Consider the following 24,892-nt stretch of genomic DNA (forward strand, 5'->3'; position numbering starts at 1 on the left):
TAAGCCCATTTACAAAAAACTGACCTAACAATCACGGGTGATTGTAAAGTGATTGATTGGTCAATCATTAGTAACGGGCTATATTTTTGTAAGAAATCACTTATGGTTTAGGAGTGTATCACTCCATTAAAAATCCCTCGCCTCCCCCTTTTCCCAACGATTGCCAAACCTAATATATATAAACTACAAAGAGTTCACAATCCCCAAAAATTACAAACACTACACCTTTTGGAATTATCTCTCTTTACATTTATGCGTTTACATTGTAGATATATACTTTTTTCTTAAATCAAAACTAAAGTTTTCACTTTTCCCCATATCTCGTAAACAAAGAGATAAAAAGGCAAATAGATCAGAACAAAATGAAAATATTAGAGTTTATGTATGCCAAAAATTTAAAACAACAACAAATGTAAGTAAAAAAAATTTATTCACACACCACAAATAAACACAGATGTTCTGATATCCAAGTTTTGGAAATTCCACTAGCTCAACCCTAATGGCTTGGAATTTTATAAGAAAGGGATTTTCTAATTGATCCTACACATCCTTTAAATATGGATATGAATGCTTGAAACATGTTAAAGATACAAATGAGCTCTGGATCCAAACCACATTAAATTCTCAAGTTAACGTGCGGTGGGATATTTACCTCAGTCGAACAAGCCAGTGTTTTGCCCATTTAGAAAAAACTGACCTACCAATAACGGGTGATTGAAAAGTAATTTATCGGTCAATCATGCGTAACGGGCTATATTTTTGTAAGAAATGACATATGGCTTGGGAGTGTTTTACTTAGTTAATAATCCCCCGCTTCCCCCTTTTCCCGACAATTGAAAAACCTAACATATTAAACCTAGAAAGAGTTCACAATCCCTAAAAATTATAGACTGTAGACTTTTAGGAATTATCTCTCTCTACATTTGTGCATTTCAATTTTAGTTGTATACTTTTGTCTTAAACCAAAACTTTTCCCCTTACCTCGTAAACAAAAAGACAAAAATACAGATAGATCACAACAAAATAAAAATTTTACATTTTATGTATGCAAAAAATTTAAAACAACAAAAAATGTAAGTAAAGAAAATTTACTCACACACCACAAATGAACCCAAAAGTTTTGACTTCCTAGTTTGGGAAATTCCACTAGCTCAACCATAATCGCTTGGAATTTGATAAGAAAGCAATTTTCTAATTTATCATGCACATGTTTTAAATATGAATATGCATGCTTGAAACATGTTAAAGATGGGAATCATCTATGGATCCAACCTGCATTAAATTCTCAAGGGAACTCTTTCTAGTGGGATATTTACCAAAGTCAAACAAGCCAACTTTTTCCTTATTTACAAAAAGTTGACCAAACAATCATGGGTGATTGTAAAGTGATCTATCGGTCAATCAAGCGTAACGGGCTATATTTTGGTAAGAAATGTCTTATGGATTTGGAGTGTTTCACTCAGTTAAAATTCCACCGCCTCCCCCTTTTCCCGACGATTGAAAACATAATATATAAAAACAAAAAAGAGTTTAAAATCTTGAAAAATTACAGACACTACACTTTTTGGAATTATCTCTCTCTACAATTGGACATTTCCATTTTAGATGTATATTTTTTCCTTAAATCAAAACTTGAGTTTTCACTTTTCCCCACATCTCGTAAACAAAGAGATATAAAGGCAAATAGATCACAACAAAATGAAAATTGTAGAGTTTAGTTATGCAAAAAATATAAAACAAAAACAAATGTAAGTAAATAAAATGTTATTCACACAACACAAATGAACCGAAAAATTTTTAACTGAGTGAAACAGTCCCAATCCATCAGTCATTTCTTACAAAAATATAGCCCATTATGCATGATTGACCGATAAATCACTTTACAATCACCCGTGATTTTTAAATGAACTTTTTGTAAATGGGCAAAAAATTGGCTTGTTTGACTTGGGTAAATATCCCACTGCACGTTCACTTGAGAATTTAATGTGGTTTGGATCCATAGGTCATTTTCATCTATAAAATTTTTCATGCATGCATATCCATATTTAAAACATGTGTAGGATCAATTAGAAAATCTCTTTCTAATAAAATTCCAAGCTATTTACTTACAATCCCTAAAATTACAGACATTGTTTGGAATTATCTCCCTCTACATTTTTGCATATCCATTTTAGATGTATACTTTTTTCTTATATCTAAACTTGAGTATTCAATTTTCCCCTTAGCTCGTAAACAAAGAGATAAAAAGGCAAAAAGATCACAACAAAATGAAAATTTTAGAGTTGATGTATGCAAAAAATTTAAAACAACAACAAATGTAAGTAAAGAAAATTTATTCACACTACACAAATGAACACAAAATTTTTGATATCCAAGTTTGGTAAATTCCACGAGTTCAATAGTAATAGCTTGGTATTTTAGAAGAAAGGGATTTTGTAATTGATCCTACACATGTTTTAAATATGGATATTCATGCTTGAACCATGTTAAAGATGCAAATGACCTATCGATCCAAACCGCATTAAATTCAAAAGGGAACGTGCGGTGGGATATTTACGGGAGCCAATTTTTCGCCCATGTAAAGCTTACCTAACAATCATGGGTGATTGTAAAGTGATTTTTCGGTCAATCATGCATAACAGGCTATATTTTAGTAAGTAATGACTTATGGATTAGAAGTCTTTCAGTTAATTAAAAATCCCACGCCTCCCCTTTTCCTGACGACTATAGAACCTAATATATAAAAACAAGAAAAAGAGTTTAAAATTCCTAAAAATTACATACACTACACTTTTTGGAATTATCTCTCTCTCCATTTGTGCATTTCCATTTTAGATGTATACTTTTTTCTTAAATCAAAACTTGAGTTTTCACTTTTCCCCTTATCTCGTACACATAGAAATAAAAAGGCAAATAGATCAAAAGAAAATAAAAGTTTTAGAGTTTATGTAAGCAAAAAATTTAAAACTAAACCAAATGTATGTAAAAAAAATTTATTCACATGCCACAAATGAACACAAAAGTTTTGATATCCAAGTTTGGGAAATTCCGCTAGTTCAACCCTAATAGCTATGAATTTTATAAGAAGAGGATTTTCTAGTTCATCGTACACAAGTTTTAAATATGGATAAGCATGCTTGAAACATATTAAAGATGTAAATGACCTAAGGCTCTAAACCGCATTAAATTCTCAAGTGAACGTGCGGTGGGATATTTACCCGAGTCAAACAAGCCAATATTTTGCCCATTTAGAAAAAGTTGACCTAACCATCACATGTGATTTTAAAGTGATTTATCTAACAATCATGCGTAGTAGGCTATATTTTTGTAAGAAATTGCTTATGGATTTGAAGTGTTTCACTCAGTTAAAAATCACCTGCCACCCCCTTTTCCCGACGATTCTAAAATATAATTTATAAAAACTAGAAAAAGTTTATGATCCCCATAAAATACAGACAATAGACTTTTTGGAAATATCTCTCTCTACATTTGTGCATTTCCATTTTAGATGTATACTGTTTTCTTAAATTAGAACTTGAGTTTTCACTTTTCACCTTATCTTGTAAACAATGAGGTAAAAGGCCAAATAGATCACAACGGAATGAAAATTTTAGAGTTTATGTATGCAAAAAATTTAAAACAACAACAAATATAAGTAAAGAAAATTTATTCACACACCACAAATGAACATAAAAGTTTTGATATCCAAGTTTGGGAAATTCCACTAGTTGAACACTAATAGCTTGGAATTTTATAGGAAAAGGATTTTCTAATTGATTGTACACATTTTTTAAATATGGATATGCATGCTTGAAACATGTTAAAGATGCAAATGACCTATTGAACCAAACCGTATTAAATTCTCAAGTGAACGTGTCGTGGGATATTTACCAAAGGCAAACAAGCCAATTTTTTGCCCATTTAAAAAAAAGTGGAACTAACAATCACAGGTAATTGTAAAGTGATTTATTGGTCAATCATGCGTAACGGGCTATATTTTTGTAGAAATGACTTATGGATTGGGAGTGTTTCACTCAATTAAAAATACCCCGCCTCCCCTTTTTTCCAACGATTGCAAAACCTAATATATAAAAACTAGAAAGAGTTTAGAATGCCAAAAAATTACAGACACTCTGTGGAATTATCTATCTCTACTTTTGTGCAATTCCATTTTAGATGTATACTTTTTTCTTAAATCAAAAATTTTCCCAGTATCTCGTAAACAAAGAGATAACAAGGCAAATAGATCACAACAAAATAAAATTTTTACAATTTGTGTATGTAAAAAAATTGAAACAACAACAAAAGTAAACAAAGAAAATTTATTCACACACCACAAATTAACTTAAAAGTTTTGATATCCAAGTTTGGGAAATTCCACTAGTTCAACCCTACTAGTTTGGAATTTATAAGAAAGGGATTTTCTAATTGATCCTACACATGTTATAAATATGGATATGCACACTCAGAACATGTTAAAGATGCAAATGAACCAAGGATCCTAACCACATTAAATTCTCAAGTGAACATGCGGTGGGATATTTACCAGAATCAAACAAGCCAATTTTTTGCCCATTTACAAAAAGCTGACCTACCAATCACGGGTGATTGTAAAGTAATTTATCAGCCAACCATGCGTAACAGGCTATATTTTTGTAAGAAATGACTTATGGATTAGGTGTTTCACTCAGTGAAAAATCTTGTGCCTCCCCTTTTTCCCGACGATTGCAAAACCTAATATATAAAAACTAGAAAGCTATTACAATCCCTAAAAATTACAGACACTACACTTTTTGGAATTATCTCTCTCTACATTGTGCATTTCCATTTTAGATGTATTAATTTTTCTTAAATCAAAACTTGAGTTTTCACTTCTCCCCTTATCTCGTAAACAAAGAGATAAAAAGGAAAATAGATCAATGTTGGAAGATGGGCTCAAACCCACGAGCTCAAGACAAGAAGCCCACATGTCAAAGGAGTGGCAATTGTGTAAAATATGGTACATTCCATAAATATGGCATATCAGTGTAAATATGTGTTCCTTTTATGTCTTTTGTTTTATCAAGTTGTAGACCTAAGGGCATTGTAAAACTATAAATAAAGGCATTGGCTATGAGGTAGGGCATTGAATCACTCTTCTCTCTTTCCACAAATTCGTCCAGCTCTCATTTCTGTTTTTGACGCAACCCTCTTCTCCCTTAATCCAAACTCTCTCCTTCCACGTTCTTCTTCTTCTCTTCTCCTTCTCTTTTCTTCTTCTTCTTCTTCTTTCTTGTTGATCTAAAGTTCCTTTCATGAGATCCTAAATTCTACATGGTATCAGAGCAAGGAGTTTAGGATCTCTCTTCATGGAGTTATTATGAAATATGTTCAAGAAGTTGTAAAAGGAATTCAGTCATGAAGAGATAAGTTCCTGCTCTTCTTATTTACATACTCCTTTTTACTGTTTTTCTTTACTTCTTAAATTTTGAGTCACATCAAGTATAGATAAATCTTTATATGTTGTAAAGATTTATTTCTATGAATAAATTGATGTTATAATCTTGACTCCTTGTAAATCAATTACAAGAGTGATCAAGATCATTTGTTGTTTGCATCTTATTAATATTGATGGGTGAAATTCAATTACCTTTATGTAATTTGGATCCATCTCATTTGAGGTAGAATTCCAGCACATGTTGTTGTATCTTCTCCTACTTAAGGTTGCTCATGGGTTTGTGTTATGTTGTCGGATGCCTATTATATGTTTGATGAAATTCCAGCAGTCATTTACCCTTTGTAGTTCCCTTTTTTTTAACTTCAACAATTGATTTTTTTTTTTTACGTTGAAGTCTCCCATGAGCTGAAGATAAATCTCTTCCAAGTGTCTTGGTTTGCCGTTAAATCTTCTCTAAATTTTTGTCTATTGCTCGTTTGTGTTGGAGTTTGGATTAAGGCCTAATCGGTTGCATCTACTTTCTTCTTTTTGTTCTTATGAATACAAGAGAAGTTGAGTGATGGTTGGATGTTATTATAACTTTATAAAGGCAAAAATTTGTTGATAATTTGGTGTTTGCCCTCGTGAAAAAAATTGGTTCTGGTTCTCTTTTGTTGGTGACTGATTTGGTCTACGGGTTCCTCAAATTACATTGAGTAATTGTTCTTTGAAGAAGGCCTTTTTCCCTTGACCTCCATATTTTACTTGCCTCATCATGGAGATTGGATACAATAGTAATAAGAGTGATATACTTTGTATTATTACAATTCTACTTAGATGTATCTCCAACTACATGAGTTGGTCACAATCGGTTCGGAGGGTTCTTATTACTCGTGACCTCTTTAGCCACGTTGTTAACTTTCCTCCTCTGATTGATGAAGAAGATGTGTCCTACCACAAGTGGATTAAGGATGATAACATGGTGATAAGTTGGCTCATTAATAGCATGGAAGAGCAGGTGGCCAACAATGTGGTCCACTTGGAAACCGCCAAGAACATATGGGACACTTGTGCCAAGCTTTACTCAACCACTGCTTCATTACAAAAAATATATGATGTCATACAAACATGCTGCATATGAAACATGGAGATAATATTCACAATTTTTTGGTACGGTTTAAAAGTCTTCTTCAAGAATGGAAACTAGCTCAGCCATATTCCACTGATATTGTCGTTCAAGAATGACAAAGAGAAGCTTTGGTAGCAGCCATTTGCTTATCGAATATTAAACCATACCTTGAGGTGGCCAAAACTCAGCTTCTAAGTTCTTCTGCTCTTCCATCCTTCGATGATATTAGTGCTACATTACTTTGGATACCGGATCTATCCCCTCCTTCTCCTATTGATGCTCCATTAGTGATGTTCTCTGGCAATCGGGAAACATCTTCCTCACCCCGAGGACGGGGCAGGAATATGAGAGGGGGTCGAACTATGAGAGGGGCTGAAAATAGAGGTGCTAGAACTGGTCAGAATTCTTTCCGTACTGAGCCTCAACTTTGCACTTATTGTGGCCGTCAGAACCACCTTGTGGCATCATGCTGGAAACTTCATGGCTTGCCTGTAACTTTGAGAAAAATGAAGATAAGGCTGAATCATCATATGGAAATGTGACTCTTATGGTTGAGGACTATGCTGCATTTTAGAAAATGAAGTCCTTCATGGAATCATCTATTCCCTCATCATCTACTGCTGCCACTACTATTGCCTTAGGTATGCTTTCTTCCTCTTCTTTCTCTTCCTCTTGGATCATCGACTCCGGGGCCTCCGAACATCTATCAGGTAACAAACACTTGTTTCAGTCCTTATCTCCTTATTATCCTCATAAATTAATTACTATTGCTGATGGTACCCAAACCAAGGTCCTTGGCGAAGGTTCCTCCTCTCTTTCTTCATCTATTCCCCTTCAAGATGTTTTGTTTGTTCCTCAATTTCCTTTAAATTTTCTCTCGGTTAGTCAATTGACCAAACAATTAAATTGCTCTATCACCTTCTCACCATCTTCTTGTGTCTTTCAGGATCTCACTACGAAGCGGGTGATTGGTGGTGGCCATGAAAAAGGGGGTTTGTACTACTTCACTCTTCCACCATTAGCAGCATTATCGTCCATTACTTCTGAAGCCCAACTTTGGCACAACCGACTAGGTCATCCGTCTACCCCTTCACTTCGTTCTTTGGTTCAATCTTTAAAGGACTTTCTAATTTCAGTTGTGAGGTTTGTCAATTAAGTAAACATGTCAGGAATACATAATCTCCTCGTCTTATAACTACAACTACTGCTTCGCTTGAACTAATAAATTCTGATGTATGGGGCCCTTTATGTGTCTCAAATATTTCCCAAGTTAAATATTTTGTCATTTTTGTTGATGATTTTACTTGAGTGACTTGGTTATATCTATTTAAAGAGCGTTCCAAAATTCTTCCTTTGTTTAAAATTTTTCATGCTATGGTCTTGACACAATTTGGGAAGAAAATTCAAACCCTTAGATCTGATAATGCTAAGGAATACATGTCTCATGATTTCAAATCATTTTCTGAGAGTAATGGGCTTATTCATGAAACATCATGTGCCTATACTCCTCAACAAAATGGTGTTGCTGAAAGGAAGAATCATTATCTTCTTGAAGTTGCTTGGGGCCTCCTCTACTCCATGAAGGTACCCTATTTCTATTGGCCTCATGCTATACTTACAACATGCTTTCTCATTAATAGGTTACCTTCATCAGTCCTTCATCAAAAACTCCTTCCTCTGTGTTATTTAATAATGGTGAAGATCCTTTTTCTCTTCCTTTGAAAGTGTTTGGATGTATGTGTTTTGTTCATGTTACATTCCCACATGAAAATAAACTTGATCCTCGGTCTATGTGGTGCATTTTTTTGGGGTACTCTCGCACCCAGAAAGGTTATGTCTGTTACAATCCTACCCTTCAGAGGATGTTTATCTTTAGGGATGTGACTTTCTTTGAGGACACCCCCTTCTACTCCTCCCATGATGCTCCTTCGGGATGGACTTGTCCTTCTACTACTCCTTGTCCGCTTGTGCCATTCAACCTTGAAGTGGATCCATCCCCTGATGCACCGGCCGTACCTTCACCTTTGGAGTTATCAAATCCACCCAAGGTAAGTCCTTCTCCTCCTATGTATGGGTCTGAATTTGATACTAGGCCTATTGCTTTAAGAAAAGAACGTCGCTCCTATACTACTTCACATCCTATCTCAAATTTTATCTCACCATCGCTTGTCTTCCGAGTGTTTTCAGTTTCTTGCGTCTCTTTCTTCCACTTCCATTCTGCAGTCGTATCAGGAGGCCTTGAGACATCCAAGATGGAAGGCGGCCATGGATGAAGAAATGCATGCCTTATGTGAAAACCAAACCTGGTACTTAACATTACTCCCGGAAGGTAAAAGACCGATTGGTTGTCGATGAGTTTTTATTGTAAAACATAATCCGGATGGATCTGTTGCTCGTCTGGTTGCTAAGGGCTATATGTAGTGCTATGGGATAGATTATGAGGAAACCTTCTCTCCTGTTGAAAAACTGAATTCGATACGCATCATTTTATCTATTGCTACTAACTCCTCATGGCCCGTCTATCAGTTGGATGTTAAAAATGCTTTTTTAAATGGTGATATCAGTGAGGAATTTGTATGGTTCAACCACCTGGTTATGTGGTTGAGGGGGAGTCAGTATGCCGACTAAAAAAGTCTTTATATGGGCTTAAGCAGTCCCCCTGGGGCTTGGTTTGATAAATTTAGTCAAATACTCCTACGGTTTGGTTTTCATCGGTGCTCAGTTGATCATTCTGTATATTAGAAAAATACGGTCAAAGGGAAAATATTATTGGCTGTATACGTGGATGATATTATCTTAACCAGTGATGATGCTTTGAGTATACAAGAGGTGAAGCAGATGATATGTCAAGAATTTAAGACTAAAGACCTTGGTATGCTTAAATATTTTTTGGGTATAGAAGTTCTTCAATCCAAACATGGGATAATATTGTCTCAAAGGAAATATGTCTTGGATCTCCTTGAAGAAACATGAATGAAGGGTTGTAGACTAGTTGACACACCTATGGATACAAATGTAAAATTATGTGCCACAAATGAAGAAGATATTGATATTGGCAAATATCAAAGATTCGTGGGAAAACTGATTTATCTCATGGTAACTAAGCCAGACATATCATATGTTGTAAGTTTGGTGAGTCAATTCATGCACAAACCACAAATTACCCACTGGCAGGCTTTAGAGAGAATACTACGTTATCTAAAAGGAGCTCCAAGAAGAGGATTGTTGTATAAAAAACATGGGCACTTCAACATAAAAGGCTTCTCAGATGCAGATTGGGTTGGATCTCCTGATGATAGAAAATCTACATCAGGATATTGTACTCTGGTCGGGGGAAATTTGATTACATGGAAAAGTAAGAAGCAAAATGTGGTTGCAAGATCTAGCACAGAAGCAGAATATAGAGTTATGGCCCATACCGTTAGTGAACTTTTATGGATTAGGACCCTTCTTACTGAACTAGGTTTTTATAAAAAGGGGTCCACGAATCTGCATTGTGATAATCAAGCAACCATTCATATCACTTGAATTCCAGTTTTTCATGAAAGAACTAAACATGTTGAGGTGGATTGTCATTTTATAAAGGAGAAGTTTCAAGCAAGAATAATCTCTCCCAAACATGTGCCATCTCTAGAGCAAGTTGCTGATATTCTCACTAAACCCATTACATCTAAAATCCTATCATTTATATGTGCCAAGCTGGATATTTATGATGTCTTTTCTCCTCTAGCTTGGGGGGGAGTGTTGGAAGATGGGCACAAGCCCATGAGCTCAAAAAAAAAGCCCACACATCAAAGGAGTAGCATATGTGTAAAATATGGTACTTTCCATAAAGATGGCATAGAATTGTAAATATGTGTTCCTTTTATGTCTTTTGTTTTATCAAGTTGTAGCCCTAAGAGCATTGTAAAAATATAAATAAAGGTATTGGCTAAGAGGTAGGGCATTGAAGCACTCTCCTCTCTTTTCACAAATTCGTCCAACCCTCATTTTTCTTTTTGACGCAACCCTCTTCTCCCTTAATCCAAAACTCTCTCCTTCCACGTTCTTCTTCTTCTCTTCTTCTTCTCTCTTCTTCCTCTTCTTCTTTCTTCTTGATATAAAGTTCCTTTCATGAGATCCTAAATTCTAAAATCACAACAAAATGAAAATTTTACAGTTAATGTATGCAAAAATATTAAAACAACAACAAATGTATGTAAAGAAAATTTATTCACACACCACAAATGAACACAAGAGTTTTGACATCCAAGTTTTGGAAATTCCACTAGTTGAACCTTAATAGCTTAGAATATTTTAAGAAAAGGATTTTCTAATTGATCCTACACATGTTTTAAATATGGATATGCATGTTTGAAACATGTTAAAGATGCAAAAGACCTATGGATCAAAACCGCATTAAATTCTCAACTGAACGTGCGGTGGGATATTTCCACGAGTCAAACAAGCCAATTTTTGGCCCCAAAAACAAAAAGCTGACCTAACAATCACGGGTGATTGTAAAGTGATTTATCGGTCAATCATGCGTAACGGGCTATATTTTTATAAGAAATGACTTAAGGATTGGGAGTGTTTCACAAAGTTAGCAATCCCTCGCTTCCCCCTTTTCCTGACGATTACCAAACCTAATATATTAAAACTAGAAAGAGTTTAAAATCCCTAAAAATTATAGACACTACACTCTTTGGAATTATCACTCTTTATATTTGTACATTTCAATTTTAGATGTATACTTTTTTCTTAAATAGAAACTTGAGTTTTCACTTTTCTCCTTATCTCGTAAACAAAGAGATAAAAAGGCAAATAGATCACAACAAAATAAAAATTTTAGAGTTTATGTATGCAAAAAAATTAAAACAACAACAAATGTAAGTATAGAAAATTTATTCACACACCATAGATGAACACAAAAGTATTGATCTCCAAGTTTGGGAAATTCCACTAGTTCAACCCTAATAGCTTGGAATTTATAAGAAAGGGATTTTCTAATTTATTCTACACAAGTTTTAAATATGGATATGTATGCTTGAAAGATGTTAAAGATGCAAATGACCTATGGATCCAAACTGCATTAAATGCTCAAGTGAACGTGCGGTGGGTATTTACCCAAGTCAATTAAGCCAATTTTTTACCAATTTAAAAATTTTGACCTAACAATCATCGGTGATTGTAAAGTCATTTCTCGGTCAATCATGCGTAACAGGCTATATTTTTGTACAAAATGACTTATGGAATGGGAGTGTTCCACTCAGTGAAAAACTATGTGCCTCCCTTTTTTCCCGACAATTGCAAAACCAAATATATATAAACTAGAAAGAGTTTACAATCCCTAAAAATTAAAGACACTACACTTTTTGGAATTAGCTCTCTCTAAATTTGTGCATTTCCATTTTAGATGTATTTATTTTTCTTAAATCAAAACTTCAGCTTTCACTTTTCCCCTTACCTCGTAAACAACGAGATAAAAAGGCCAATAGATGTCAACTAAAAGAAAATTTTGGAGTTTATGAATGCATAAAATTTAAAACAAGAAAATTTATTCACAAACGACAAATGAACACAAAAGTTTTGATATCAAAGTTTGGGAAATTCCTCTAGTTGAACTCTAATCACTTGGAATTTCGTAAGAAAGGGATTTTATAATTGATCCTACACATCTTTTAAATGTGGCTTTGCATGTTTGAAACATGTTAAAGATGCAAATTACCTATGCATCCAAACCGCATAAAATTCTCAACTGAATGTGCGGTGGGATATTTCCCCGAGTCAAACAAGCCAATTTTTTGCCCATTTACAAAAAGCTGACCTAACAATCACGGGTAATTGTAAAGTGATTTACCAGTCAATCATAACTAATGGGCTATATTTTTGTGAGAAGTGACTTATGGATATGGACTGTTTCACTAAGTTAACAATCCCCCGCTTCCCACTTTTCCCGACGATTGCAAAACCTAATATATTAAAAATATAAAGAGTTTACAATCCCTAAAAATTTCAGACACTACACTTTTTGGATTTATCTCTCTCAACATTTGTGCATTTCCATTTTAGATCTATACTTTTTTTCTTAAATCAAAACTTTTCCCCTTATCTCGTAAACAAAGAGATAAAAAGCCTAAAATCTTAGAACAAAATGACAATTTTATAGTTTTATGTATGCAAAAAATTTAAAACAACTAGAAATGTAAGTAAAGAAAATTTATTCCCACACTACAAAAGAAAACAGAAGTTTTGATAACCAAGTTTGGGAAATTCCACTAGCTCAACCCTAATCGCTTGGAATATTATAAGAAAGGGATTTTCGAATTGATCATACATATGTTTTAAATATGGATATGCATGCTTGAAAAATGTTAAAGATGCAAATTGTCATTGGATCCAAACCGCATTAAATTCTCAAGTGAACGTGCGGTGCGATATTTACCCTTATCAAACAGGCCAATTTTTTGCCCATTCACAGAAAGCTGACCTAACAATCATGGGTGATTGTAAAATGATTTATAGGTCAATCATGTGTAACGGGCTATATTTTTTTAGGAAATGACTTATGGATTGGGACGGTTTCACTCAGTTAAAAATCCCCGCATCCCCCTTTTCCCTACGATTGCAAAACCTAAGATATAAAAACAAGAAAGTTTATAATCTCTACTACACATTTTGGAATTATCTCTCTCCACATTTGTGCATTTCCTTTTTGGATGTATACTTTTTTCTTAAATCAAACTTGAGTTTTACTTTTCCCCTTATTTCATAAACAAAGAGATAAAACGGCAAATAGATGTCAACAAAATGAAAATTTTAGAATTTATGTATGCAAAAAATTTAAAACAACAACAACTGTAATTCAAGAAAATTTATTCACACATCACAAATGAACACAAAATTTTTGACATCCAAGTTAGGGAAATTCCACTAGTTCAACCCTAATAGCTTGAAATTTTATAAGAAATGGATTTTCTAATTTATCTTACACATGTTTTAAATATGGATATGCATGATTGAAACATGTTGTAGATGTAAATGACCTATGGATCCAAACCGTATTAAATTCTCAAGTGAACGTGTGGTGGGATATTTACATGAGTCAAAAAAGCCAATTTTTTGCCCATTTAAAAAAGTTGAACTAACAATCACTTGTGTTTTTAGAGTGATTTATCGGTCAATCATGTGTAACAGACTATATTATGGTAAGAATTGACTCATGGATTGGGAATGTTTCACTCAGTTAACAAGCCCCTGCTTCCCCCTTTTCTCTTGATTTGTGCATTTCCATTTTAGTTGTATTCTTTTTTCTTCAATTTTTTTCAAAATGTTTCCCCTTATCTCGTAAACAAAGGGATAAAAAGGCAAATATATCACAACAAAAAGAAAATTTTATAGTTTATGTATGCAAAAAATTTAAAACAACAACTAATGTAAGTGAAGATAATTTATTCACACACCACAAATGAACACAAAAGTTTTGATATCCAAGTTTGAAAATTCCACTAGTTCAACCCAAATAGGTTAGAATTTTATAAGAAAGGGATTTTTTAATTGATCCTACACATGTTTTTAATATGGATATGCATGCTTGAAATATGTTAAAGTTGAAAATGACCTATGGATCCAAACCGCATTAAATTCTCAAGTGAATGTGCGGTGGGATATTTACCCGAGTCAAAAAAGAAAATTTTAAGCCCATTTACAAAAAGCTGACCTAACAATCATGGGTGATTGTAAAGTGATTGACCGGTCAATCATTCGTAACGGGCTATATTTTTTTAAGAAATAACTCATGGTTTGGGAGTGTATCACTCCCTTTTCCCGACGATTGCAAAACCTAATATATTTAAACTAAAAAGAGTTCACAATCCCTAAAAATTACAAACACTACACTTTTTGGAATTACCTCTCTCTACATTTATGCATTTCCATTTTAGATGTATACTTTTTTATTAAATCCAAACTTAAGTTTTCACTTTTCCCCTTATCTCGTAAACAAAAAGACAAAAAGGCAAATAGATCACAACAAAATAAAAATTTTACAATTTATGTATGCAAAAAATTTAAAACAACAACAAATGTAAGTAAAGAAAATTTACTCACACACCACAAATGAACACAAAAGTTTTGATTTCCATTTTTTGGAAATTCCACTAGCTCAATCCTAATCGCTTGAAATTTAATAAGAAAGGGATTTTATAATTTATCGTACACATATTTTAAATATGTATATGCATGCTTGAAACATATTAAAGATGCGAATGATCTATGGATCCAACCCGCATTAAATTCTCATGTGAACTTGCGGTGGGATATTTACCTGAGTCAAACAAGCTAATTTTTTGCCCATTTAAAAAAAGCAAACCAAACAATCATGGGTGATTGTAATGTTATTTATCGGTCAATCAAGCGTAACGGGCTATATATTGGTAAGAAATGTCTTAAGGATTTGGAGTGTTTCACTAAGTCAAAAATCCATCGCCTCCCCTTTTCTCGACGATTGCAAAACGTAATATATAAAAACAAAAAAGAGTTTACAATCCATTAAAATTACATACACTACTCTTTTTGGAATTATCTCTCTCTCTACAATTGTTCATTTCCATTTTAGATGTATACTTTTTTCTTAAATCAAAACTAAAGATTTCACTTTTCCCCTTATCTCGTAAAAAAAGAGATATAAAGGCAAATAGATCACAACAAAAATGAAAATTTTAGAGTTTACGTATGCAAAAAATATAAAACAAAAAATTTGTAACTAAAGAAAATTTATTCACACACCACAAATGAACAGAAAAGTTTTGATATCCAAGTTTGGGAAATTCCACTAGTTCAAGCCGAGTACCTTGGAATTTTATAAAAAAGGGATTTTCTAATTGATCCTACACATGTTTTAAATATGGATATGGATGCTTGAACCATGTTAAAGTTTTAAATGACCTATGGATCCAAACCGCATTAAATTCCCAAGTGAACGTGCAGTAGGATATTTCCCAGAATCAAACAAGCCAATTTTTTGCCCATTTACAAAAAGTTGACCTAAAAATCACAGATGATTGTAAAGTGATTTATCGGTCAATCAAGCATAACGGGCTATAATTTTTTAAGAAATGACTTATGGATTGGGAGTGTTTCACTCAGTTAAAAATCCTTGCCCTCCCCCTTTTCTTGACGGTTGCAAAACCCAATATATAAAAACTAGAAAGAGTTTACAATCCCTAAAAATTACAGAGACTTTTTTGAATTATCTCTCTTTAAATTTGTGCATTTCCATTTTAGATGTATTCTTTTTTTCTTAAATCAAAACTTGAGTTTTCAATTTTCCACTACTCTAGTAAACAAAGAGATAAAAGGCAAAAAGATCACAACAAAATGAAAATTTTTGAGTTTATGCATGCAAAAAATTTATAACAACAACAAATCTAAATTAAGAAAATTTATTCACACACCACAAATGAACACAAAACTTTGGATATCCTAGTTTGGGAAATTCCACTTGTTCAACGGGAATAGCTTCGAATTTTATAAGAAAGGGATTTTCTAATGATCCTACACATGTTTTAAATATGGATATTCATGATTGAAACATGTTAAAGATGCAAATGACCTATCAATCCAAACCGCATTAAATTCTAAAGTGAACGTGCAGTGGGATATTTACGCGGGCCAATTTTTTGCCCATTTACAAAAAGTTTACATAACAATAATGGGTGATTGTAAAGTGATTTATGGGTCAATCATGCATAACGGGCTATATTTAAGTAAGAAATGACTTATGGATTAGGAGTCTTTAACTCAGTTAAAAATCCCCCCCCCCCCCCCCCCCCCCCCCCGCGCCTTTTCCCGATGACTGCAAAACCTAATATAAAAAAACAAGAAAAAGAGTTTACAATCCCTAAAAATTATAGACACTACACTTTTTGGAATTATCACTCTCCACATTTGTGCATTTCCTTTTTAAATGTATACTTTTTTCTTAAATAAAACTTCAGTTTTCACTTTTACCCTTATGTCGTAAACAAAGAGATAAAAAGGCAAATAGATCTCAACAAAATGAAAATTTTAGAGTTTATGTATGCAAAAAATCTAAAACAACAACAACTGTAATTCAAGAAAATTTATTCAGACATCACAAAATGAACACAAAAGTTTTGACATCCAAGTTAGGGAAATTCCACTAGTTCAACACTAATAGCTTGAAATTTTATAAGAAAGGGATTTTCTAATTGATCTTACACATGTTTTAAATATGGATATGCATGCTAAAACTTTTTATAGATGTCAATGACCTATGGATCCAAACCGTATTAAATTCTCAAGTGAACGTGCGGTGGGGTATTTACCTGAGTCAAAAAAGACAATTTTTTGCCAGTTTAAAAAAAGCTGACCTAACAATCACGGGTGTTTGTAGAGTGATTTATCGGTCAATCATGTGTCACTGGCTATATTTTGGTATGAAATGACTCATGGATAAAAAGGCAAATATATCACAACAAAAAGAAAATTTTACAGTTTATGTATGCAAAAAATTTAAAACAACAACTAATGTATGTGAAGATAATTTATTCACACACCACAAATGAACACAAAAGTTTTAATATCCAAGTTTGGGAAATTCCACTAGTTCAAAAAAAATAGGTTAGAATAATTAAGAAAGGGAATTTTTTAATTGATCCTACACATGTTTTAAATATGGATATGCATGCTTGAAACATGTTAAAGATGAAAATGACCTATGGATCCATACCGCATTAAATTCTCAAGTGAATGTATGGTGGGATATTTACCCGAGTCAAGCAAGAAAATTTTAAACCCATTTACAAAAATCTGACCTAACAATCACTAGTGATTGTAAAGTGATTGATCGGTCAATCATTCGTAACGGGCTAAATTTTTGTAAGAAATGACTCATGGTTTGGTAGTGTCTCACTCCCTTTTCCCAATGATTGCAAAACCTAATATATATATAAACTAAAAAGAGTTCACAATCCCAAAAAATTACAAACACTATACTTTTTCGAATTATCTCTCTCTACATTTATGCGTTTCCATCTTAGATGTATACTTTTTTCTTAAATCAAAGCTTAATTTTTAACGTTTCCACTCATCTCGTAAACAAAAAGACAAAAAAGGCAAATAGATCACAACAAAATCAAAATTTTACAATTTATGTGTGCACAAAATTTAATATAACAACAAATGTATGTAAAGAAAATTCACCCGCATACCACAAATGAACACAAAAGTTTTGATATGCAAGTTTGGGAAATTCCATTTGTTCAACCTCAATAGCTTGGAATTTTATAAGAAAAGGATTTCCTAATTGATCTTACACATGTTTTAAATATGGATAATCATTCTTGAAACATGTTAAAGATGCAAATGACCTATCGATCCAAACCGCATTAAATTCTAAAGTGAACGTGCGGTGGGATATTTACTCGAGCCAAACGAGCCGATTTTTTGCCCATTTACAAAAAACTTACCTAACAATCATGTGTAAAGTGATTTATCGGTCAATCAAGCATAACGGGCAATATTTTTGTAAGAAATGACTTATGGATTGGGAGTGTTTCATTCAGTTAAAAATTCCTGCCCTCCACCTTTTCTCGACACTTGCAAAACCTAATATATAAAAACTAGAAAGAGTTTAATATCCCTTAAAATTACAGAGACATTTTTGAATTATCTCTCTTTACATTTGTGCATTTCCATTTTAGATGTATACTTTTTTCTTAAATCAAAACTTGAGTTTTGACTTTTCCCCTTATCTAGTAAACAAAGAGATAATAAGGCAAAAAGATCACAACAAAATGAAAATTTTTGAGTTTATGTATGCAAAAAATTTATTACAACAACAAATCTAATTTAAGAAAATTTATTCACACACCACAAATGAACAGAAAACTTTTGATATCCTAGTTTGGGAAATTCCACTTGTTCAATGGTAATAGCTTCAAATTTTATAAGAAAGGGGTTTTCTAATTGATCCAAAACATGTTTTAAATATGCATATTCATGCTTGAAACATGTTAAAGATGCAAATGACCTATCGATCCAAACCGCATTAAATTCTAAAGTGAAGGTGCGGTGGGATATTTATGCGAGCCAATTTTTCGCCCATTTAAAAAAAGCTTACCTAACAATCATGGGTGATTGTAAAGTGATTTATTGGTCAATCATGCGTAACGGGCTATATTTTAGTAAGAAATGTCTTATGGATTAGGAGTCTTTAACTCTGTTAATAATCCCACGCCTCTCCCTTTTCCTGACGACTGCAAAACCTAATATATAAAAACAAGAAAAAATAGTTTACAATCCCTAAAAATTATAGACACTACACTTTTCGGAATTATCTCTCTCCAAATTTGTGCATTTCCTTTTTAGATGTATACTTTTTTCTTAAATCAAACTTGAGTTTTCACTTTTCCCCTTATGTCGTAAACAAAGTGAGAAAAAGGCATATAGATCTCAACAAAATGAAAATTTTAGAGTTTATGTATGCAAAAAAATTAAAACAACCACAACTATAATTCAAGAAAATTTATTCACACATCACAAATGAACACAAAAGTTTTTACATCACAGTTAGGGAAATTCCACTAGTTCAACCCTAATTGCTTGAAATTTTATAAGAAAGGGATTTTCTAATTGATCTTACACATGTTTTCAATATGGATATGCATACTAAAACTTGTTATAGATGTCAATGACCTATGGATCCAAACCGTATTAAATTCTCAAGTGAACGTGTGGTGGGGGATTTACCTGAGTCAAAAAAGACAATTTTTTGCCCATTTAAAAAAAGCTGACCTAATAATCACGGGTGTTTGTAGAGTGATTTATCAGTCAATCATGTGTCACGGGCTATATTTTTATATGAAATGACTCATGGATTGGGAATGTTTCACTTAGTTAACAAGCCCCCGCTTCCCCCTTTTCCTAACAATTGCGAAACCTAATATATTAAAACTAGTAAGAGTTTGCAATCCCTAAAAATTACAGACATTACAGTTTTTGGAATTATCTCTCTCTAGATTTGTGCATTTTATTTTAGTTGTATTCTTTTTCTTTAATTTTTCTCAAAAACTTTCCCCTTATCTCGTAAACAAAGGGATAAAAATGCAAATATATCACAACAAAAAGAAAATTTTACAATTTATGTATGCAAAAAATTTAAAACAACAACTAACGTATGTGAAGATAATTTATTCACACACCACAAATGAACACAAATGTTTTGATATCCAAGTTTGGGAAATTCCACTAGTTCAACAAAATTAGGTTAGAATAATTAAGAAAGGGATTTTTTAATTTATCCTACACATGTTTTAAATATGGATATGCATGCTTGAAACTTGTTAAAGATGAAAATGACCTATGGATCCATACCGCATTAAATTCTCAAGTGAAAGTGCGGTGGGATATTTACCCGAGTCAAACAAGAAAATTTTAAGCCCATTTACAAAAAGCTGACCTAACAATCATGGGAGATTGTAAAGTGATTGATCGGTCAATCATTCATAGCGGGCTATATTTTTGTAAGAAAAGATTCATGGTTTGGGAGTGTATCACTCCCTTTTCCCAACGATTGCAAAACCTAATATATATAAACTAAAAAGAGTTCACAATCCCCAAAAATTACAAACACTACAATTTTTTTGAATTATCTCGCTCTACATTTATGCATTTCCATTTTAGATGTATACTTTTTCCTTAAATCAAAACTAAAGTTTTCACTATTCCCCTTACCTCGTAAAGAAAAAGACAGATAGATCACAACAAAATGACAATTTTACAATTTATGTATGCAAAAAATTTAAAATAACAACAAATGTAAGTAAAGAAAATTTCCTTACACACCACAAATGAACACAAAAGTTTTGATATCCAAGTTTGGAAAATTCCACTTGTTCAACCGCAATAGCTTGGAATTTTATAAGAAAGGGATTTTCTAATTGATCCTACACATGTTTTGAATATGGATTTTCATTCTTCAAACATGTTAAAGATGCAAATGACCTATCGATCCAAACCGCACTAAATTCTAAAGTGAACGTGCGGTGGCATATTTATGCGAGCCAAACGAGCCAATTTTTTGCCCATTTACAAAAAGCTTACCTAACAATCGTGGGTGATTGTAAAGTGATTTATCGGTCAATCATGCGTAACGGGCTATATTTTAGTAAGAAATGACTTATGGATTAGGAGTCTTTCTCTCAGTTAAAAATCCCACGCTTCCCCCTTTTCCCGATGACTGCCAAACCTAATATATAAAAATAATAAAAAGAGTTTACAATCCATAAAAATTACAGACACTACACTTTTTGGAATTATCTCTCTCTCCATTTGTGCATTTCCCTTTTAGACGTATACTTTTTTCTTAAATCAAAACTTGATTTTTTACTTTTCCCCTTATCCCATAAACATAGAAATAAAAAGGCAAATAGATCAGAACAAAATAAAAATTTTAGAGTTTAAGTATGCGAAAAATTTAAAACTACAATAAATGTATGTAAAGAAAATTTATTCACACACCACAAATGAACACAAAAATTTTGATATACACGTTTGGGAAATTCCGCTAGTTCAAACCTAATAGCTATGAGTTTGATATGAAGGGGAAAAGTTAAACAAGGCTATTTTTAGCCCATTTAGAAAAAGTTGACCTAACCATCACACGTCATTTTAAAGTGATTTTTCTGTCAATCATGTGTAACAGGCAATATGTTTGTAAGAAATGACTTATGGATTTGGAGTGTTTCACTCATTTAAAATTCCCCCGCCTCCCCCTTTTGCCAATGATTGCAAAATCTAATATATAAAAACTGGAAAGAGTTCACAATCCCCAAAATATATAGACACTAGACTTTTTGGAAATATCTCTCTCTACATTTGTGCATTTCCATTTTAGGTGTATACTTTTTTCTTAGGTCAAAACTTGAGATTTCACTTTTCACCTTATCTCGTAAGCAATGAGGTAAAAAGCCAATTAGATCAACATAGAATGAAAATTTTAGAGTTTATGTATGCAAAAAATTTAAAACAACAACAAATGTAAGTAAAGAAAATTTATTCACACACCACAAATGAACATAAAAGTTTTGATATCCAAGTTTTGGAAATTCCACTAGTTGAATCCTAATAGCTTGGAATTTATAGGTAAGGGATTTTCTAATTGATCATACACATGTTTTAAATATGGATATGCATGCTTGAAACATGTTAAAGATGCAAATGACCTTTAGATCCAAACCGCATTAAATTCTCAAGTGAACGTGTGGTGGGATATTTACCCGAGTTAAAAAAGCCAATTTTTTGCCCATTTAAAAAAAGCAGAACTAACAATTACGGGTGATTGTAAAGTGATTTATCGGACAATCATGTGTCACGGGCTATATTTTTGTAAGAAATGACTTATGGATTGGGAGTGTTTCACTCAGTTAAAAATCCCCCGCCTTCCCCTTTTCCCCGACAATTGCAAAACCTCATATAAAAAAAACTAGAAAGAGTTTAGAATGCCAAAAAATTACAAATGCTTTGTGGAATTATCTCTCTCTACATTTGTGCAATTCCATTTTCGATGTATACTGTTTTCTTAAATCAAAACTTGAGTTTTCACAATTTCCCTGATGTCGTAAACCAGGAGATAAAAAGGCAAACAGATCTCAACAAAATGAAAATTTTAGAGTTTATGTATGCAAAAAATATAAAACAACAACAAATGTAAGTAAAAAAAATTTATTCACACACCACAAATGAACACAAAAGTTTTGATATCCAAGTTTGGGAAATTCAACTACTTCAATCCTAATAGCTTGGAATTTTATAAGAAAGGGATTTTCTAATTGATCCAACACATGTTTTAAATATGGATATGCATGCTTGAAACATGTTAAAGATGCAAATGACATATGGATCGAAACCACATTAAATTCTCAGGATAACTTGCAGTGGGATGTTTACCAGAGTCAAAAAAGCCAATTTTTGCTCATTTAAAAAAAGCAGACATAACAATCATGGGTGATTGTAAAGTGATTTATCGTTCAATCATGTGTAATGGGCTATATTTTGGAAAGAAACGACTTACGGGACCGTTTCACTCAGTTAAATATCCCCTGCTTCCCCCTTTTCCCGACGATTGCAAAACCTAATATTTTAAAACTAGAAAGAGTTTACAATCCCTAAAAATTACAGACACTACACTTTTTGGAAATATCTCTACTACTTTTGTGCATTTCCATTTTATTTGTATACCTTTTTATTAAATCAAAACTTTTCCCCTTATCTCTTGAAAAAAAATAAAAAAAGGCAAATAGATCACAACAAAATGAAAATATTACAGCTTATGTATGCAAAAAATTTAAAAGAACAACTAAAGTAAGTAAAGAAAATTTATTCACATGCCACGAATGAACACAAAAGTTTTGATTCTAAGTTTGGGAAATTCTTGTAGTTCAACCCCTATAGCTTGAAATTTTATAAGAAAGGGATTTTCTAATTGATCCTACACATGTTATAAATAAGGATATGCATGCTCGAAACATGTTAAAGATGCAAATAACCTATGGATCCAAACCACATTAAATTCTCAAGTGAACATACAGGGGGATAATTACCCGAGTTAAACAAGCCAATTTTATGCCCATTAACAAAAAGCTGACCTAGCAATCACGGGTGATTGTAAAGTAATTTATCAGCTAATCATGCGTAACGGGCTATACTTTTGTAAGAAATGACTTATGGATTGGGAGTGTTTCACTCAGTTAAAAATCCCCTGCCTCCCCCTTTTCCTGACGATTGCATAACCTAATATATAAAAATTATAGACACTACACTTTTTGGAATTATCTCTCTCTACATTTGTGCATTTTCATTTTAGATGTATACTTTTTTCTTAAATAGAAACTGGAGTTTTCACATTTCTCCTTATCTCATAAACAAAGAGATAAAAAGGCAAATAGATCACAACAACATAAAAATTTTAGACTATAAGTATGCAAAATATTTAAAACAACAACAAATTTAAGTAAAGAATATTTATTCACACACAACAAATGAACAAAAAAAATTTGATATCCAAGTTTGGGAAATTCCACTAGTTCAACCCTTATAGTTTGGAATTTTGTAAGAAAGGGATTTTCTAGTTGACCCTACACATGTTTTAAATGTGGATTTGAATGTTTGAAACATGTTAAAGACACAAATTACCTATGGATACAAACCGTATTAAATTCTCAAGTGAACGTGCGGTGGGATATTTCCCTGAGTCAAACAAGCCAATTTTTTGCCCATTTACAAAATGCTGACCTAACAATCATGGCGGCGATTGTAAAGACATTTATTGGTCAATCATGCATAACGGGCTATATTTTTGTACAAAATGACTTACGGAATGGGAGTATTTTACTAAGTGGAAATTCTCGTGCCTCCCCCTTTTCCTGACGATTGTAAAACCAAATAAATATAAACTAGAAAGAGTTTAGAACCCCTAAAAATTAGAGACACAACACTTTTTGGAATTATCTCTCTCTACATTTGTGCATTTCTATTTTAGATGTATTCATTTTTCTTAAATCAAAACTTGAGGTTTCACTTTTCCCCTTATCTCGTAAAAAAAGAGATAAAATGGCAAATAAATCACAACAAAATGAAAATTTTAGAGTTTATGTATGCAAAAAAATTAAAATAGCAACAAATTTAAGTAAAGAAAATTTATTCTCACATGACAAATGAACAGAAAAGTTTTGATATCAAAGTTTGGGAAATTCCACTAGTTAAATGCGAATAGCTTGGAATTTTGTAAGAGGGATTTTCTAATTGATCCTACACATGTTTTAAATGTGGATTTGCATGTTTGAAACAGGATAAAGATGCAAAAGACCTATGGATCCAAACTACATTAAATCCTCAAGTGAACGTGCAGTGGGACATTTCCCCAAGTCAAAAAAACCAAAATTTTGCCCATTTACAAAAAGTTGACCAAACAATCACGGGTGATTGCAAAGTGATTTATCAGTCAATCATACGTAATGAGCTATATTTTTGTGAGAAATGACTTATGGATATGGAGTGTTTCACTCAGTTAAAAATCCCTCACTTCCCCCTTTTCCCGACGATTGAAAAACCTAATATATTAAAACTAGAAAAAGTTTACAATCCATAAAAAATACAGACACTACACTTTTTGCAATTATCTCTATTCACATTTGTGCATTTCCATTTTAGTTGTATACCTTTTTGTTAAACCAAAACTTTTCCCCTAATCTCTTGAACAAAGAGATAAAAAGGCAAATAGATCACAACAAAATTAAAATTTTACTGTTTATGTATGTAAAAAATTTAAAACAACAACTAATGTA

The sequence above is a fragment of the Aristolochia californica genome, unplaced genomic scaffold, assembly GCF_029961685.1.
Source record: "Aristolochia californica isolate CCGP_79_NKW_82.1479 unplaced genomic scaffold, dmAriCali1.0.hap1 SCAF_8, whole genome shotgun sequence".
NCBI lineage: Eukaryota > Viridiplantae > Streptophyta > Magnoliopsida > Piperales > Aristolochiaceae > Aristolochia > Aristolochia californica.